General features: G+C 35.5%; 1 protein-coding gene across 2 annotated transcripts in view; it reads right to left on the bottom strand.

Moving 5' to 3' along the window:
* The window catches only part of LOC135689402 (uncharacterized), a 37,690-nt gene extending 36,488 nt beyond the window's left edge, over positions 1–1,202 (bottom strand). For both annotated transcript variants that reach the window (XM_065206610.2, XM_065206612.2), the window contains exon 1: positions 836–1,202. The gene's annotated coding sequence lies outside the window, so the exon portion shown is untranslated. The remainder of the gene's footprint in view (positions 1–835) is intronic.
* Between the last annotated feature and the right edge of the window lie 11,179 nt (positions 1,203–12,381).

Below are 12,381 nucleotides of genomic sequence, written 5' to 3'. Positions count from 1 at the left end.
ATTGACTGAAATAAATCACGTCTGTTAAAGCACTGCTAAATCTACTTGGACCCTAGTTCCGTAAAATAATCCTACTCGTTTTATAATATACATTTATCTTTAAAATTCTATTCATTTTCAATATATTTGAATAACTAAGCAACACTAAAGTTACACTTAGTCCTAGGTCCATGGTCTTTGGTCTAAGGCAAATTCTTCTCACATCTTAAAAAACCGTTTGTTGTTCCGCCATGCAAACACGTAAGCCCCACGACACGAAAACAATAGTGCAAAAATTGAGAAAAAAATATAAAATAGCTTTGCCCAATACAAACAATCGAAACAAGAATAATGTTGAAGCTGCCTTTTAAATACGCATGATGTTTTCATTGTTACATAAATTTTCGCTTCAGGCAAAATTATGAAGTGATGAAATAGTTTATTGCAACTTGTGAGTTTGGGAATCAGAAGGCGATGAATAGATTTGATAATTTCTGATCGCCTTTCAACTTGATTTAAAATCAAGCAGTAGAACGTAGAAAGTTGGAAATAATTATTTATGAGAAGTCAGTAAATCTAATTGATGGCAGATGTACATAAAAGGCTTTACTAAAGCCACCATTTTACTAATCTGTCTGCAAAATTATTCGGCATCTTAGCTGAATAATTTCATCCCTAACAAGATCCGAACGTGACAGATATGTCAAAACTAATAAAATTTTGATTTCAAAAAGCAGATTTTCATAGCATGTTGTTAAAAATAAACATGATCATCTCAAAGACCTTCAAATTTTAGCGCGCGATCTGGATGACAGTGGGAGGACTACGTTAACAATGTTATACAAAAGGAACCTACCACTAAAATCAGTGTAGTAGCTCAGCAGGATTTGTGTTTCCTTTTTATCCACGCGGCTTTAGGACTCTCAGCATTAGATCACAATAACACTGCAGTTCATATGAATTGGTTGACAATGTTTCACCTTCACCATCGGTGTTTACATGGTATCCAGTCACTGATTTCCTAACTTCAATGATAGAAAACTACTTATTAAGATGTCAAAATGGCGGAAGACACTTGTTTGAAACCAGCTTAAACACAACAACAGTGAATATTTGATTCTCCGTAAGATTTGCGCAAGAATACGACAGTAAAGCAGTGGTAATATGTTCACATTCCGATACAAGTGTCCCCTCGCTGAAACTGTTCTTGATGTATTACGTGTACATGTCATGACTCTCGGGGTTGTTCCACATAAAACGCACCAATGTGTTATTTGGAAAAGTCTTTAGTAGGGAGGGTCGGATTTAACGGGGGGTGTAGGGTGTGCAACATCTCCTATAATTATTTGGTGTCCGTCGGTAAATTTTGCTTTGATTCGGTAAAATGCATTTTATGGTATTCAGTAGCAACAAAATGATGCAAAAATATACTTCATCTATCTTCTTATCTTCTTTACTTTTAAGTTAAAATCTGAATTTTTACTATGGGCGTGTCCATCTATCTCCAGTCACCTGAAGGGTGTGGCACCAAAATCCAATTGTGATCTAACCTTCAATCCTTGCCGCTTAAATCCGTCTCTGCTCTTTAAAAATAGTTTATTTTGTTGTTTAACCGTATGAAACTATAAATTCAAAGATTATTTTCAAGGAAAAATTAATTTGTGTCGATCTGCAGGACAACATTTGCTGTGTCATGCAGGGATATGTACGAATCTAGAATGACTTTTTATAGATTGCTTTACAAGGTAAAAATTAAAAAGATCTTGTTGAATTGCCTCATTTTTCATTTCATTTCTCATTAAATCAGAGGTATACAGTAAGTAATTTAGCTTTAGGCAAGTAGGTATAAGATTTTTCCGAAAAATGATTTTTCATAAGTAAACAGTTTAATTCCAATGGAAACTGCCAAATCACTACAACATAGGTCTTGAGACAAAATAAGCTGCTGCAGTTTAAAAAAGTTAGTCCTGTGGATACAAATTGCAGTTGAAATCAAATCAAAATTAAGGCTATCCTCTCTAGTCAGACAAGTTCTTCAGAAATATGACATTAATGGTATTTGCAAGGTACCCAGTACATGATGGAAGCTCTTGAAACTGAATCTTCATAAATCATAATCAGCGACGGGGGTGCAAATGTAAACAAAAGCTTTTGGATCAAAGCCAATTTATAATTACCGAAAAGAAAATGAAAGGGTGCCGATTTAGGAGGTTAGATCAGTCAGAACAGTCTTTGCTATAGATTTGAATATTTCATTAAGAACTTTTGTCTTATTATTAAATCCATTTGGATTTAAAATAGAGAATTCTATTGTTGATGTTAACAAGACCAAGAGAAATTTGAAGAGCTTTACACGAACATGAGATTTTGGTATCACAAACTTTCAGTAGCGGGTAGAAATTCAAGACATAAAATGTGATGGTCTGGAGGTCTGGAACACAGGATATTTTTACCCTGAAAGTAGTTTCTCGACTTGTTCAGGGAGGTAGTGGTTGGGGTGCTCAGGGGGCGCAGCCCCCTTGTTCAAATTTTAGAAAAAAGTGGGGGACTCAGCCCCCCCCCCCCTCATTGTTTGTGCATGGATACAGCCAAGAATCATATGTAATATAGGTACTTATTTCATTTTAGGTCAGTCTTGCGTTTATGCTTATAATTGTTCATGCTTCTCTTTGTTTAGGATATATTAGTTTTTCGCGTGTTAGTTTTTCATGTTTTCCGGTATAGTAATATTTTACATGCCCTTTTACCCTATAAAGTTCCCCCGCGTATCCTAATATACCTAACACCTCCTACTAGTTCATTTACGTATTGCACGATAGATACCGACAATAACACCGGCAATTATTGATGATAGTTTGCTATATTGTAATGCTGTTATATAAAGTAGAGTAAGGAGAAACAGAGTTAGTTAGAGAGAAGCGTAGTGTTTGCGGAAGGCCACTGCTATCAAACTTGTAGACACTCACTCGCACACACACACACACACAGAACGGTCATGGATTGAAAGGCTATGAAAGGCTGATGGCATTCAACCCGAGCGGCTTGCGAAAGCACTCGAGGTTTCGTTTCATATTATATATATAATTTAATGGCGTAACAGTGCTTGTGGAAGGCTGTTTAGTACCCAAGTTTCAATATTGTATAAAAGAACGTCTTAGCTTTGGATGGAATAAAAGGAATTGATTTTGTGTGTCAAAACGTGTCGTTTATTCGCTCGGTCAGCCGCTCATACAACGAATGGTGTCAGAAGTTTTACAATTATGTATCAGTAGCAAATTTTACACATATAATGCAAAGAGAGCTGTGAAGAAGTGAAGAATTGTTACTCCACCAATGGTCAGCCATTGACAACTAAACCAGAAAAGGAAAAGAGAAACAACTGAAAGATTTAAAGGCATTGCAAGCTTTATATGCATGAAAATGTACGGAAAGTTTGACATAAATAGATAGAAATTTCTTGAATGATTTTTTACTGAGTATGTTTAGTTGCAGTTTTATATAGACAGTTGGTTTTTAAGAAATGCCTGAATCAACAAACGGTGCTATTATTTGACTCTGTTTTGTCTACTTTTGAAATTTCACGCGCTACACCCTTTTAATAAGAGCACTGCATGCTCTTATTCTTTGGATAATTTTAGGCTCTGGGTGTTCTTAAAGTTGTCTTTATTTCAAAATTGATTTTTCTATATCTGCAAACTAAATAAGAATATAAGAATGCTTTCCAAGTCCACTGAATAACAGTTCTGCATGACATTTTTAGTAGCACAGTTCATTAGCTGATAAAATCGCCTCGGTTTTGTTAACTCGCCGCCAACTATGGTGGTGGCTTTCACTGAACCCCTGAGCAAAAAAAGCATTTGCCTTCTCACTTGCAATAAAGTCCCCCTCCCCTCTCCTCACCCCTGCACTCTTCCCCATAGATTTGATGCTCTCATCTCAGCTGACGCTGAACACAGTCAATGTACCTGGCTGCTTAAACAATGTTCGGAAAAATATCAACCCTTACCATGTTATAATTTAAATGATTACATGACAAGAACAACTTAGAAACTTCATAGAGCCCCCCTTGTTAAAATTTTACGACTACATCCCTGCTTATGTTATATTTCATTGTTCATCTGGCTAATTAATGATATTTTAGGCTCAATAGCACAAACAAAAAATAAGTTAAATGTAATGACACAAACAACATATGTTAAAAAAACATTGAACACCGTATCATTACCTGACGCGTTTGGCTTTCATCCTTTTTTTTATCCTTATTATCTTTGAAAAAGCTGTTCCCAAATAGTCCCGTAGCCAAGGGGTGGCATGGGGTGGCAATGCCGCCCTGAGAATATTGCCTCTAAATTTTTTTTATTAGTTTCTTCGTCCTTTTCATTGTAATTTTGGTAAAAATTTGAGTCAAGCTAATATTTGTGGAAGGAAAATTGCTTATTTGGGCCTCTTTATTATCCATGTAGGACTGTAGGACACAAAATAGTGCCGGATGCTAAAAAAACTTTGCTGCTTAGCAAAAACTTAACGCTACTTGGACGTGTCTAACAAAAAACGGCACGGTGGTGAGGGCATTTCAAAGTCACAAATTAATAAAATAACAATTTAGGGGACAATGTACTGTAATATATAGGCGTTCACGTTAGAAAACACGTATTAGAGTTAGCCTACGGATTTATAAGATATTACAAAAACAAGAGCTGGAAATAATCTCAAAATTAAGGTCATTGGCCAAAGGGTTGTTGCATCAGCTAGAAGAGGAGGAGGACAATTCATTTGATACTCATTTTTTGCAAATTGCATGCTGATAGGCATTCTAAAGCGAAGAAACAAAATCGTGAAGCAACTTCAATCTTCCAATTCGAAACTTGTCACAGCGCTGCTTGTAGTTAAAGCAGTTAGGGAGGACCTTAGAGAACGATGCATAAACTTGACTGAAGTTTAATGCGTAAAAATGCTTGTTGATAACTGAAATAGTTATCAAATGCACTGTGGTCAGCATTGTTAAGCGAAGTAGGGCCTTTGTGCCAAGAATGTTGGATGATTTTGCCTGTACCAAGCACTCTCCGTCAGTAAAAGATGTGAAATGCCACCAAAAGAATAAAGTGAGCTCGCGAACATAGATTTAGTGACAGCATAGAGAACGCATGCAGATATTCGCAGAATTTTATTATTTTTTATAAGTTGCAGTTACGGCTGGCTGCAAGTCAACACATACGGACTTTGAAGAGTGCTTGTTTTATGCATTAACAAGCGTATATTCCCCTAGTGTTTCTTTGTTCCCACCAACTCTACCCCCTCCCAACTCCTATAAAAGACCTCCTTTTAAACCTCGCCTGTATTGGACATAAGGATTTTGCCACCCTTACTCAATAGACCTGGCTACGGGCTTGTTTCCAAACAAGTAGCTGTATTTCTTCAGTTGGGGTACAATCATGCTAAATGCTTCTTATTTTTCTTGAATAAAAGATCATTAGAAAATGTTTGAAGTTTTTTATAAATCGTCCTGGCAAAGTCTACAACACTTCATGGAGAAAAAATTTAGAGACCATGGAAATCGGGGACAGGGTGCATTGATGGGGCTTAGTCCCTCAAAAAACTCCAAAAAACAGTAAACCCAGGCAATTCATCCTCCTGTTCTTAGTTTAAGCATGTTTTATCTTAATAGAAATACGTCCAATCTACCTAAGAGGACATAGAATTTAGCCTTTGCTCCAGATACATACTTATCTTAGGCTGCTCAAAGCGATTAAAAAATTGACTATAACATAAAAGTAACTGAAGATTCCAATAACTGCCAAAAATTGAAACCTTCAAAACATAAAAAATAAGAATTTAGAGTAACACATTTATTTACAAACAAGTAGAACACAAATTTATTTTCAAAGAACTTTCCTTCAGCTCATGTAAGATATCATCCCTATATAACATTTTTCTTCATTTGAATTCATTTTATTTCACTTTTTCTTGAATTAGACAATAAACCTTTTGTACTTAATATAAATGTGCAGATAAATCGCGTTTGTGGTTTTCTCATCTTACTTGCCAAGATAAAAAAGTTTATTTCGTCTTACTGCTAGTGCCCGAATCTTTTGAGTTCGATTATGTCTCGTGTTTTTCAGATCATTTAAGATGCACTGTTAAACTAAACTAAAGGGATGTTATGTGAAAACAGCTACTACCTTGAAAATCGTATAAAAGAGTTTAACAATATAGAAACCATTAAATGAACATTAATGAAAATAACAATAACTACAATAATCCATAAAATGCAGAAAAGTCCATCTCGTTTGCTTTTTCTTCGTCAATATGATGAAATCTTTGTCATCATGATGAATGTCTCTTTCAAAAACATGATGAAATCACGACTGCCTATCAGCCTTTGGACAATTCCTTTTTGATGGTCTTTTCAGTTTGGACCAAAACACTTCCAAAAACTTTTGCCAAGATGTGCAGAGTGTCTGCAATAGCTTTAAAAAAATTCTTGATGACCTTCTAGAATCGCATTGCACGATCCGATCAAATGTTGATGCGGTATACGGTTGCAACAAATGTCAAGCTGTGCAGCAATTTCTGATGCTGCAACTCTTGATGGCCATAAAAATGGAGAAACTGATAACAATGCAAGAGCATTATCTACGTATAAAGTCAGCTGATATTAATATTTTAGGCTGATATCTCTTTCTTGGGACAACGTCAATGAGTATTTCTTGTGGATTCTTTAGATTTCGATTAGGGTAGAGTGCTACAGGGTTCATTTTGAGGAATTTTATCGCTGCACACATTCAAGATTTTTAAAGATTTGGGTGTTGCCTTTTAAAAATTTTCATGACCACACCTATCAAGCTAACTATATGTAAAACTTTCGAATCATACCAGCTATCATAATATAATATATAATTCATTTATTTACAGTAGGCGTTTTTTACAGTAGTAGCTAAAAGATAAGCTAATTAAAGCCTACTATTTATAGAAATAAAATGATAATATTATACAGTGATATAAAAGCTATTTAGAGAAATAAATTAAAAACCTAGGATTTACTTAGATAAATAGTTGAAAATAATCATGTTAGCTAATTCTGTCAAGAACCCGACCTGTGCTACAAAGGTTCTACACAGCCTGCAGTAGCAATTATCCTTCCATTGTTTGATCTTTACTTTAAAGGTATTAAGAGTTTTTGGGATTTTCATTAATTAACTGTTTCTAAGGTGGTAGTGGCTTCTCTTTTGTATGCATATTTCATTCATAAAGCTTGGGTTGAGTTTATGTACAGTTCTGTAGATCTCAATCATTAGTAGCTGAAGGTCATACGCAATTGTGTTCAATCAGAAGAGTATCAAAATCTGACACATTGTTTTTGCATGCGATACGCAGTGCCTTTCCATGTATATGGTTTATCTTATTATTTAGGGTTTTGTCACAGAACATCCATACAAGTGGGCAATAGCTAAATTGGGATAGAATAAATGCCCTCATTGTTTGTTTGAGTTGTTCTGTGCTCAAGTAGCATGAAGTGCGGGAGAGGGCGTTTAGTTTTTGACTAGCCTTTTTACACAGTGTTTTTATGTGCGGCTCAAATTGGAGTTTTTTGTCTATTGTTACACCAAGTAGTTTTTTCTCGCTGCATTCGTTGATTAGATTGTTGTCTATTTTTATGGCTATGTCATTGCTTTGATCGCCAATGGTCATTAAGTGGCATTTGTCCCCATTCAACTGCATACAGTTGTCTTTAAACCATTCTGCAACTGTTGAGGAATTTTTCTCTAATTGTTCAATTACATGTGAGGGGTTAATATCGCTCGAATAGAGAGTCGTGTCATCTGCATAGTTGCATATCTCCATTTCTGGTGCAAACATAAGCAGATCGTCAATGTAAACACTAAATAAAAGAGGCCCTAGAACTGACCCTTGTTGAACATCCTTCTCGATTTTTTTCCATTCACTGAAGGACCCATTTACTTTCACTCTTTATTTCCTCTTGTTTAGATAGCTCTGAATGAGCAATAAAGCTTTCTGCTGAAATCATATGCATTAAGCTTTGCTATCAGAAGTTCGTGGTTTAAGCAATCAAGGCCCTTTGATAGGTCCATAAAGACAGCCCCGACACACTTTCCGGCGTCCGGGCTAATCTTGCATTTTTCAGTGAAGCTCAGAAGGGCATGTTGTGCACTATAGTTTTCTCGAAATCCACAAAGCAAAGGGTTAAGGAAGCCTAGTGAAAATGGTTTCATCTGAGATTCCATAAGTCTTTCGTATATCTTCGAGACTGGTGGAGTTACCGTAATTGGTCTATAGTTTTTCTTAACATGTATATCCTCTTTTCTATGAATTGATGAAATTTCACCTGCTTTTAGCTTCGACGGGAACTTGCATTCATCCATGTTGTAATTGAAGCAGTTTTTTAGAGTAGCTGCGAACATTATTTGATTGTCTTTCAATATTTTTGCATGGATGCTTCCTATAGGGGATGCCTTTTTTGCATTTAGTATTTCGAGCTGATGCAAAGCTTCCAGAACAGGCTGATGTTACTAAAGGTGAACGGCTCAGAAGGAACTCAGTTCACTTCTATCTTATTAATACTTGGGTGTTTTTGATATTTCTTAATAGCTTTATTAATAGGGTCACTTTTTAATAGCTATAACATCAAAGCCTTACAACAGATTTCGACGAGGAAAAGTAGTCTAGATTTAAACATGTTTTCGAGAATAAATGTTTCAAAGGAGAAGATGAAGAACGAAACAAACTAGATAGCTTCTAGATACTGAACAAATTTTAGAGAGAGTTCATATATTATGATTATTGGTACTTTTTTAAATGTCTACTGGTAGTTGCTGCAATTTTCTTTTCAATTCCCAATCACTGCATAAAATTTGAGTTGATCACTGCACAATAACGATTTATCACCGCACAAATTGCCTATCACTACACATTATAATACACCCTGAAGTGCTAGCTGTTGGTATTGATATCTGGGTGATTACTGAACGAACGAACAGCTCGTTGCTCATTCCTGAAAACGTATGACTGTGATGTTGGATAATCCGATTTCTTTCCCATTGGAACATTGAACAAATTTAACAATGTTTGCTTCTTTGACGTTAATATGCTTCATGACAATTGTTTTCAAAAATTCAATAATGTAAAGGAAATTTTGAAACTTAGTTTCATATGACATGACCGTCTTTTGAATATCTATTTGTCACAAGAAGGAAACACCACTCTGTTTGATTTAATTATACACTTGAAGTTGAAACATCTTAAATGTGAGACAGCCGAAAGAATTGCAACTTATTTACAAATTATTGTTTTCTGTGAAAATCGCACTTGATGAGAGAGATAATTTGAAGTTGCCGCATCAGATTGAATTGAACTACAAGGCCACATTAAGAAAGGATAAGAATCTACATAACAAAATTTTCTATTTGCTTGAATGGCGTTTCCGTCAAACATTTTAATGCCACGCCTAAGTTTTTCCAATCTTTTTTAAATTTTTGCAGTGATTGAAAATTCTTAGAATAAACAATGAGATGTTCCACTGATCGTTTAAGAGTTGATAAGAGCTGTCATGTAATTTTCTTAACCATGGAATATGCAATAGAGCAATGTAAGATCCCTGTACAATCCAGTACTGCGAGCCATTATGTTTATAACTCATGCTCCCTGACGTTAAAAAGATTATTTCACAACTTTTCTCGTCGGTTATAGCAGGATCCCCGCCTGCTCTTCCCTTTTAACACCCTTCTTATCATCCAGACAGATGAGAAATTTTAAACTGAATTACTTGTTTACGATCGATCCGGTCAACAAGTTTTTTGTAATACCAGCCGTCGTGTCATTTTCTGTTATGATGGTTTCTTGTATACAGTAGCTTCTTGGCATTCTGATCTTGTGGGGCAAATTCAAAAATTTATAACCAGATCTGAACTTTGATATGCACCACACCAGACAAAATATTTAAAAAATAAAGTTTTATAGAAATGCTCCTGAAAAGAATTAATACACTTCAGCAATGGAAAATATTAAAATGGGCATTTCCATCATTTTCCAATCACCTATAGGGCGTGGGACCAAAACCAAATCATTATCCAACACCTCCCCCCCTCCCTTCATTACCGCTTCAATCCATACTACCTGTTAAAGTACCAAGATTAGGCGTATCTTGTTAAGCAGTGCTTCTATGGTTTGAAATCAGGGGCGAAACTACCGGGGGGTGTGGGGGGGGTGTGACACCCCCCCAATCCAAAAAATAGTCGATTTCGCAGGGCAATCGAAGATTTCGCAGGGCGCCAAGAAGAGCTTTGTTGCCACGCAGAAATGCCACCTATGAAGTTCGTAAAGGGCCGTTCAAGAATTTTGAAATGGAAATATTATATTTGTTATAAACCTCCCTTCCTGACATTGCATTTTAGAGAACGGAACAGGTATGTCAGGAAGAGCTCCGTTATTAGCAAAGCGAAAGCATTCCTTACCGAAAGTCATAGCCAATGGATGCAATGATTGATGCATATGTTTATGAGGGCAAGATTGAGTCCATATAAATTAATTTAAGTTGTAAATTATTTTCATGACAAGCACGGCGTCACTGGGGAGGAATAAGGGGCTGAAGTCCCTCACTTTGGTCAAGATAGGATTTTTTTATCATTTTTTCTATTACTTTTTAACAGTGCATGAACTAAAAAACATAAAAATCGTTAAGATACCGATTTTGTTTCATCGAATTGCTAACTTTTTCACGTAAATTTTTATTATTTTTCTTTTATTTGCATTAATTCAGTAAACCATTTTCTGTATCATTGCAATGTTTTAATTTTGGATGTGTAAACATGGCCTTCTTGACACAAGAAACTGCACATTTCTGTTCAGGAAAAAAAAATTCTCCCAATCAAAACAACATCTTCCTCTGTCATTCACAACTACGTGCAATCTGAAACGAAAGGTTGCCGTTTCTTTCCTTCCCCAACGTCTAACACTAGAGTTTTAGCATGACATCCCTCTTCCTATTTTTCCCAATCAACAATAATATTTTCAATAAACAATCAGTTCTTTTAGCACAATAGTATTTTGCTAAATTTTTGTCTGAAAGATGCTTTTCAGCCCTTTTACAAGGTATAATTTCAAAAAATTTCTTCACGTCGGACCCAACCATGGTGGGTCCTCCTACCTCACTAAACTCGACTTTTAGCCCCACTGGGCTAAATTTCGTTGCGCTGTCTACATCATGCACCCCCCCCCCAATTAGCTCTTTATTAGCTTAATTTTGCAAACCAACACTAAATGAAGTGAATATAAAAAAACAATTTACGCTCACGTAGAAAAATAGAAATTTCATAGGCAATGAAATTCCAAGTTTGTTTCTATTGCTTAGAAGTTTGTCCTTGGTAAAGACCAGTGTACACTGGTAAAGCTTTCACTAGTAACCTATAGACAAACCGTTGCTACTAGGTCTGCAGGGCACCACTCAGATTTGCAGGGCAGAAACCCTTTTCACCCCCCCAAAACTATTGGCCAAGTTACGCCCCTGTTTGAAATCAAATGATCACTATGGAAGACTGAAGACTGCATAGGAAATAATATAGCATTTGATATCATAATATTCATATACCAATTTGGGTTGGTTTTAGTCAGAGAGTGTTTATTGAGTAGTCAGAGAGTGTTTCTACAGCTTGTGTTTTAGTTTTAAAACTCATGTAAAAAAGACTGTTCTGTTGGATTTTAAGAAAGTCATTCTTGGATTTTTCACACCCAAGAAGCCTCTAAAAATGCCATGAAAAATAATTGTAACAACAAGAAATAGTTTTAGCATAACTATTCACTGCTTGAAATTACTTAAACCTTACACAGATTGATGTCTTGCAATAAGCCTCTTACTTTACTAGAAACTCATTCTGAGTTTTTTTGCAGTAAAAAGAGGTCTAGATTGATTATAAAATAATATTTCTTCTAAAGATTCTTTCACTTCAAACCATACTTTGAAGACAACAAAACAGAGGTCTAGTAATCTACCTAAGGTAGAAAGGGTCTCAAAAATTAAGGATGAAGGTTCAAACCTGGTCCTAGAAAAGAAAACACATTACAGTGAATTATCAGCAAGCTTCAGTATAGAATTACTATGCACGTAGGGTTTCAGCATAGAAGAATATTTTTTTCTCACAGTATTCAAGCATTTCTGTGCATCTATTTCATTTTGAATGATTAATTAAGAACAGAAATGTAGCAGAATTTTTAAAAATTTGTTCAAAGGAAATTAAATGATTACTATCCAATAAAACTTGATAGTTGCCTGTGAGAGTTACACAACTTAAATGATATTCAATTTCCCACCAAATGACTGTTTAGAAGGTGCAGATTCGTTTACAGATTTCTGCAAATGGACCTGAAGAAAGTAGACAAAAACATAACACA

Source organism: Rhopilema esculentum, chromosome 5, assembly GCF_057945365.1.
Source record: "Rhopilema esculentum isolate cy_ngs chromosome 5, ASM5794536v1, whole genome shotgun sequence".
Taxonomy (NCBI): Eukaryota; Metazoa; Cnidaria; class Scyphozoa; order Rhizostomeae; family Rhizostomatidae; genus Rhopilema; species Rhopilema esculentum.
Note: the sequence above shows the minus strand (reverse complement) of the source record. Positions and strands in the feature narration are given on the sequence as shown.